This window comes from Carlito syrichta, unplaced genomic scaffold, assembly GCF_000164805.1.
Source record: "Carlito syrichta isolate Samal-C Ts95f unplaced genomic scaffold, Tarsius_syrichta-2.0.1 Scaffold94248, whole genome shotgun sequence".
NCBI classification, from domain to species: domain Eukaryota; kingdom Metazoa; phylum Chordata; class Mammalia; order Primates; family Tarsiidae; genus Carlito; species Carlito syrichta.
This window is the reverse complement of record NW_007038344.1, coordinates 178,781-186,733: the sequence shown is the minus strand read 5'-3', so window position 1 is coordinate 186,733 and position 7,953 is coordinate 178,781. Positions and strand designations below refer to the sequence as shown.

Below are 7,953 nucleotides of genomic sequence, written 5' to 3'. Positions count from 1 at the left end.
TCTCACTCTGTCGCCCAGACTGGAGTGCAGTGGCATGCTCCCAGCCACCGCAGCCTCAACCTGCTGGGCTCTGGCAATCCTTTGGCCTCACCCTTTCAATTAGCTGGAACTACAGGCAAGCGCTACCACACCCAGCTAATTTTTTATTTGTTGTAGAGATGAGGTCTCACCAAGTTGCCCTGGCGGGTCTTGAACACATGAGCTCAGGCAATTCGCTCACCTCAGCCTCCCAAAGCACTGGGATTACAGGTTGAGCCACCAAACCCAGCTGAGGTATCTTTTTTGTAGAATGATTTGAGTTCCTCTGGGTATGTTCTCAATAGGGGAATTGCTGGGTCATATGGAAGGTCAATTTCTAGTTCTTTCAGAAATCGCCACACTGTCTTCCAAAGATACTGCACTAGTTTGCATTCCCACCAGCAGTGTAGAAGCATTCCTTTCTCTCCGCATCCTCGTCAGCATCTGTTGTTGTTTGTTTTATTAATGATGGTTATTCTTACTGGGGTTAGGTAGTATCTCAATGAACACCACCATTCTTAAAGAAAAGATAGTGCAGTGTGTTCACTATTTTATTGCTTATGACACATTCTGGGGATAGTAACTGAGCAGTCAAGCCCACTCTGACCTTGTTCCCAGGGAGAATGGCTCTTGGCCCCTCTTCTATCTATCATATATCAGGAGCTGAGATGCATCATTTTAGTCTTTTAGCTAAGGAAGGGCATTAGGACAGAACTAATCCCAGACAGCTATTTTTCAAAAAAATTTTTTTGTGATAAAACTTTCTTAAGTTAATTTGCAGCAATTCAGACTATTATACATAGTCTATAAGCCAAGCCCTAGAACTGTATCTGGATCCAGGTCTTTCAGCCTATCAGCTCTGCCTGTTCTCTGGTACCTCAGAACCATGGGCTGCTTTGATGACAGGTGCTCTTTTCTCGTCTCCAAGTTGCATCTAGTAGTCTGCCTTTGCCAAATAAGTGTTTTGGTAGTATAGTAAGTCCACATCAGGCGCTATATCAGAGGATCCCAGGAAATTAGGCGTTGGTAAAACATCACCTTATCTTAAGAGCTTGTGTATTATCTTATTTCTTTTGTTTAGCTGAGGATCTCTCCTCTTGTTTTGTTCTCACTAGTGGGCATTTAACTTGAAGAAAAAGAAAATTACCAAATTCAATGTGTGCTCTTTCAATTGAAGACTGAACTACTTCCAAAGCTACATTATCTTATCTTATTGATTTATGATAATACTATCTTTACATTGTTATTTAATTCTCAGACTGAGAAAGTGTCAAGTTTTACTGGACATTGCTTTGCTGTAATATTGGTTTTCCTCTCTTGGATTTGGGATAAAGCAAGGCCATTAAGGATGAGTAGGCATGTTTATAACACCACACACACATCTCAGCAGTCAACATCATAGCTACCGGCTGTGTGCCTATTTTTATCAATTGACTTTAAAGATGAGTCTGTTAAGAGAATTTGCAAGAACAGGATAATGGAGCACAGCAAAAGGTACCTTGTTTAGAGGAAATTTAGGTTGAATTAACATAGAGGGCTCTTTCCATATCTTTCAAGCAGTACTAGTGAGCCACTCCATTAGCAAACATTTAGAAATAATAAGGGATGTGCTCTGGCAAATGACAGTAGCTTCATGAGAAGACAAACTATAACATATTGCTTTTCATCTATCAACATGTAATTAAATAGCTATCCTTCTGTCTTTCTTAATAGTATGAGTTAAAATTATCTGCAAGTGACTCTATTGGTGGCTTGCAAGTTTTATCTTAGAAAGATGCATTATTTATATTGAATATATTAGGCTCACTGTTTAAACCTCATTAGAACTCTATTAAAAATAGGTGGACTCTAAATCCATTCAAGTTGTTGCAAAGTCCATATGTTTGTCCTTCTTGATGGCTGCATAATATTTCATTGTGTATATGTACCACATTTTTTTATCCAGTCCAACTTCGATGGGCAGCATGGTTGGTTCCATGTTTTTGCTATTGTGAATAGAGCTGCTACACAGTGATCTATCATAGAAACAAAGAAGAGTACCCTATGTTCTCACTCATAACCAGACCTTGAACAATTATCACAATACTATAAGAAAGGGATTGGTAGTAGTGGGAAACTGCCAGGGAAGAGGAGGTGTGATTGGCAGCTGAGGGAAACTGCCAGGAGAAGTGGGGGCACACCTCATCAACAAGGGTACCTGCATAATGAACATTTGCATACCTAACCCTGAATTGTACTCCACACCATTAAAATAAAAAAATTAAAAGTTAAAAAAAAAACAGGTGGAGCTTTTTCTAGAGTGACTGAACACTTGGTTGTCCTATTTTTAGATCCGCATCTCTCTTTTTCTTGCATCATAAATGGGAGTCAATTTCAAATCCTAGAAGGAATAAGGATGGAACTATTTTGCAGTCACTAAGAATCTGTGCTAATGGCACCTATGCTTACCTTTTTATTTATCACAATGTTTCTTTAATCTTTAAATACTTTCTTGTCCTTTATAATTTTAAATGGAAGACAGCAAAATCAGAACAGAGGAGAAATTGCAATAAAATGATAGAAAAAGAATTGGGGTGTATTTTAAAACGTGTGTGTGTACATGTTCTTATGTAGACAATCAGAAAACATATGTTTTGGTTCTGTAACTAGTGCATATTTTCTTTAACCATTCACACCTTTATCCTAAGTGTCTAAGAATGGAAAATATTTTGCAGTGAGAATGTTACCAGTTGATAGAATTGGAAGATGCAATTTTTATTTCATCAATGCATTTCCTCCACTACATGTTATGGATAGAGGACACTCAGGCCCATTTTATGATCTGTGACAAAATGTAATAGAGGTTCTGGCCACCAACCAGGTAAAATGCTTCCACGGTATATCAGCAAGGACAAATTTCTGAATATCAAGCTGTTAATTATTTGAGTCCTGACTAAAGAAATCTAGTAATTGTCTCTTCAGCTTGGAATGCTAACATAAAATAATGTATTAAATCTAGAAAAGTTATGAAAATATTATTCTCATGTGTCCTGTGTTAAAGAGTCAGTACTTGAGTTTTTATGCTACTGATGCCCTCAGAACTCAACATTACCCAGAAAACATATTTTAGACCAGACAGCTATTTGCGACAACCCTATAGGATATATCCCTCATCCCCAGTATATTTTCCTATAAGGTAGATTATTCAGTTTAGACCTATAACTATATGAGGAAAAAAATATCATATCTGACTGTGTATAGGTTTTGTGTGCCAACTTAGCATACAAAAAAACATTCATTTTGGGGGATTTGGACCTTGGGAATTTTACTATTTGCTCCATGAAGGACCCTAGTGAGTCCCCACTGCTTCTGTCATGAGGTACAGACCTCCTTTCCTAAACTAGGAACAAAAAGAACAAATCAACAACTTAACCACGAAAGTCACAATAGCATGCAATTGAGTTTTCTTCCCTAGTGTAATAAAATAGAAAAAGCATTGAAAGTGGGAGATGCTTAGAGAAAAGAACAGACTGAAGCATTTTGCATCCAGGCAAATTACGTTTTCTTTTCACAGGAGTCTCCAGAGTTTATCCCCTACAAATGAAGAAGGCAACATTTACTAGAAACAGTGCATTGTTTCTGAGTCTTTGCAGCCTGAATTATAGTACAAAATGCTCTGACCACTTCTGTAGGCCATCAATTTCCTTACTGAGCTCTCTGAGTGTTTAAGATAGTGTGTCTGCCTGCGAGGAAAAAACACAGAAGGCAGCCTAGGTCCTCATCCCAAATAGGGCGCCCTTCTTTACACAGACAGTGGAACTATTAACACTCATGTTAGCCTTTATACAACGATGATGTGCTCTGCTGTATAAAAAGGAAGAATTGAAAGAGATGGAAAATTAGAAAATATTCACTCAAAGCCAGAGAAATAGAGCTAATTTTCCAAGCAGTACATTGATATAAACCAAGAATGGAAATTGAAGTTGGAGGCACCAACCAGGGTATAGAAAAGGGAAAAGTCACAGCTTACCTTTCTGGAATGTTAACTCCCTGGATCAACCACACTGCCCTATGTGCCCTGCATGTGTTACACTATTAAAGCCTCATAACAACCTATGGGTTTAGGTATTTTGTCAATTACTATATTTTATTTAAATATTGATGTTTGGGCCTATAAATGGGTACATTCCAAAATAGTAGCAATACAGAGTACTCAGTAATGTTTTATTATTTATTTTTATTCAGCAGCCCACCTTTGTGTTTTGCGTCCCATAAACAAATACACTGGATTAAAGCAACAACACTCTTTTTAAATTTTTATTTTATTTTATTATAGGAATGTGGGGTACAAGTGAGGATTAACTACATATGTAGGCTGCACACAGGTGAAGTTTGGGCTTCTAACTCTCCTTCACTGTCCCTGGTAATGAACTACGTACACTTTGTATTGTCACGTGCTCCCCACCCTCCTTTCTTCCTCCCTCCCATAGCAGTGCCCAATGACTGCCGATCCCTCCCTTGTGCTAATGTGACTAGTGTTCAGGGTCCACTTATGAGTGAGAACACGTGATATTTAGTTTTGTTTCTGTGATAGTTCACTTGGTATGATGGTCTCCAGCTCCATCCAATTTGCTGCTGAAGGCCATGATTTTGTTTTTCTTTATGACTGCATAATACTCCATTGTGTATATGTACCACATTTTCTGTATCCAGTTCACTTTCAGTGGGCAGCAGGGTTGGTTCCATGTTTTTGCTATTGTGAATTGTTCTGCAACAATACTCAACTCCAAGTTCAAGGCCTAAGTTCCATGAACTCTATTTCCATTCAGAGTTCATCAATTACTTCACATTATCCTCCACAAATGATAATAAAATGACCTACCTAAGTAGTAAAAATCATAAAAAATAGTATAGTGATACACATGTACACAGGGCCCTAGTAGAAATAGTCCAAAATAACCAACTTCGTTTAAAGAATGAGATCTCTGGGCAAAGATGGAAGAGGAGTGACATCATCAACCATTACTGGGAATATTATAGGTAAAGAGAAAGCGGACTTAACCAGATGAAGGAGGAAAGGGAGCACACCATCACAGCTGACCACAGCTGAGGAAAACTCAACAGCCATTCTAGCAAAGCCAGCTCACCATCTCAAGAGACAGAGTCAGGCTCCTCCGGCATTCTTTTACTCTCCCACTGAGTTTCTTTATATGGGACAGAAATCTACATTTATGGTAACAACAGAATACTACAATGTGATTTAATCTAACAGCAAACAACAGAAAAAGAAAACACAGTTGTTGAAGTCACACCATCTCAATATCCATGAAAACAGGGGCTAAAACGACATCATTAAGGGCTCAGTGGCTCAGTCTGTAATCCCAGCATTTTGGTAGGCTGAGGCGAGTGGATTACCTGAGCCCATGGGTTCAAGAACAGCCTGGGCATCTTGATGGGACCTTGTCTCTACAATAAGTTAAAAATTAGCTGGGCGTGGTAGTGCACACCTGTAGTTACAACTACTTGGAAGACTGAGGTAGAAGGATTGCTGGAACCCAGCAGGTTGACTCTGGGATGGCCATAGTGTACACCCCTGCACTCCAGCCTGGGCAATGGAGTAAGGCTCCAACTCAAAAAAAAATGCACTGTATTGTGAATAGAGTTGCAACAGACATACATGTGCAGGTATCTTTTTTGTAGAAAGATTTGAGTTCCTCTGGGTATATTCCCAATAAGGGGACTGCTGGGTCATATGGAAGGTCAATTTCTAGTTCTTTCAGAAATTGCCACACTGTCTTCCAAAGAGGTTGCACTAGTTTGCATTCCCACCAGCAGTGTAGAAGCATTCCTTTTTCTCTACATCCTCATGGAACCAACCACGCTGCCCATCGAAGTTGGACTGGATTAAAAAAATATGGTACATATACACAATGGAATATTATGCAGCCTTAAGGAAAGACAAACATATGAACTTTGCAGCAACTTGGATGGATTTAGAGTCTATCATACTCAGTGATCTATCACAAAAACAAAGAAAACTCATAAACAGAACTTGAACAATTATCATAATACTATAAGAAAGGGATTGGCAATAATGGGAAACTGCCAGGGGGTGGTGGGATTGGCAGTTGAGGGAAACTGCCAGGGGAGGGAGGAACACACCTCACCTCATCAAGGGTACCTGCCTAATGAACATTTATGCCCCACACCTGTAAAATAAAAAAGAACACTGTATTAGCTAATGTGATTTATAAAACAAGCAAAATTGAGTCATCGTCCATGAAAAAGGCCATAGTATTGAAAACTAGGAAAGTTATGGCTGATTTTAATCAATGTGGTACTCTAAGCTATTAAGTTGGAACAAATTCCAAATTCACAATTGCTGACATTACCTCAGTTTAATAACCCAATAACAAAAAAGACAAACAATGAAAACAGCATCATACAGCACAGCAACATTGTTTGGCTCCCTCTGGATAAGGTTTCCTTAGAAATCCAGTTGTAGAATCAAACTGTGAGTTCATTTTAGCTAATAATTTATTTTGACTTATTTATTTTTGAGTTGGAGACTCACTCTGTCACCCAGGTTGGAGTACAGTGGCATACCCACCACCACCCAAGCGCCGAGCTATTGGATGCAGGCTATCCTTCCACCTCAGTCTTCCAAACAGCCGGAACTGCAGGCGCACACTACCACGGCTATTCTTTTTTTTTTTTTTTTTTTTTTAATTGTAGAGAAGAGGTCGTGGCAGTTGGGGCGGGTTGGTCTCGACCCCATAGGCTCAGGCCATCCACTCGCCTCGGCCTCCCAAAGTGATGGGATTACAGGCTGAGCCACCGAGTCTGGCCTGATTTTTTATTTCATGGTCTATTTCAATGGAAATAGTGACTTTGCTTCTTAGGCTCTTGAGCCTCTCGCTCTCCTCTTCACGTATACCCACTACTAGTATAGCCATACTTCCCATAGCTGCCGGGGTTGCCCTTCACCCGGGCCTGCATGCCTCATCCGGCTTGGAGAGAGAAGGCGGGCGCCTCATCCTGCAGGGGAAAGCAGCGCGGGGTGCGGGGCGGGGGGCGGTTGAGAGGGGGGACAGTGGGGGGAGGGGAAAGCTGCTGGGAAACGGCGAGAGGTCACCCAGTCGGACCGCATCTTCAGTATCAGGGCCCCACGGAACCCCAACTTCTTCCTACGAGGTGCCACCACATCAGTGAAGTCTCTTTAGATCTTTTATTTTTAATCCCCATTTTGCAGGTGAAGAAACCAAGGGAAAGAGTGTTTTGCACTTTGCCTAAAGTCACACAGCTCGTTAAATGCTGGAGACCAGGCCGGGCTCGGTGGCTCAGCCTGTAATCCCGCGCTTTGGGAGGCCGCGGGTTCGAGACCCGCCTGGGCAACTTGGCGAGACCTCATCTCCACAATAAATCAAAAAATTAGCCGGGCGTGGTAGTGCATGCCTGTAGTTCCAGCTACTTGGAAGGCTGCGGCGGAAGGATTGCCGGAGCCCAGCAGGTTGAGGCTGCCATGGCCGGGAGCGGCCACTGCACTCCAATCCGGGTGACAGAGTGAGATTCCAACTCAAAAAAAAAAAAACGCTGGAGACCAGATCCGACTTCAGGTAACCTTACTCTGGAGCCCTGAATTTCAACCTCCGCACAATTCTCGCTCTACTTCTGCAACAGTAGGCTTGGGAAATAAATAGGGAGCTTCTTTTTATCTACAAGCAATTTCGATGGAGTTTAGGAAGAAAGGTTTTCCTAGGTCTATATGCCGGTTAAATGTGCCATGACTAGTAGGCAGATAAAACAAAAACAAGAAGCACTCCTGAGGAATTCTTTGATGCCACTTCTGATTAGCAATTGACAGTGGTAAATATTAGAAAGGGAGCATTGGCTTCACTCCCTGAAATCTAGGCACAATTTACTGTAGCATATGGTTTTCACATTTGGAGCCGAAAG

General features: G+C 40.9%; 1 pseudogene; it reads right to left on the bottom strand.

The window, feature by feature from the left end:
• Positions 1 to 6,385: 6,385 nt before the first annotated feature.
• LOC103263594 lies at positions 6,386 to 7,003 on the bottom strand (annotated as a pseudogene).
• Between the last annotated feature and the right edge of the window lie 950 nt (positions 7,004 to 7,953).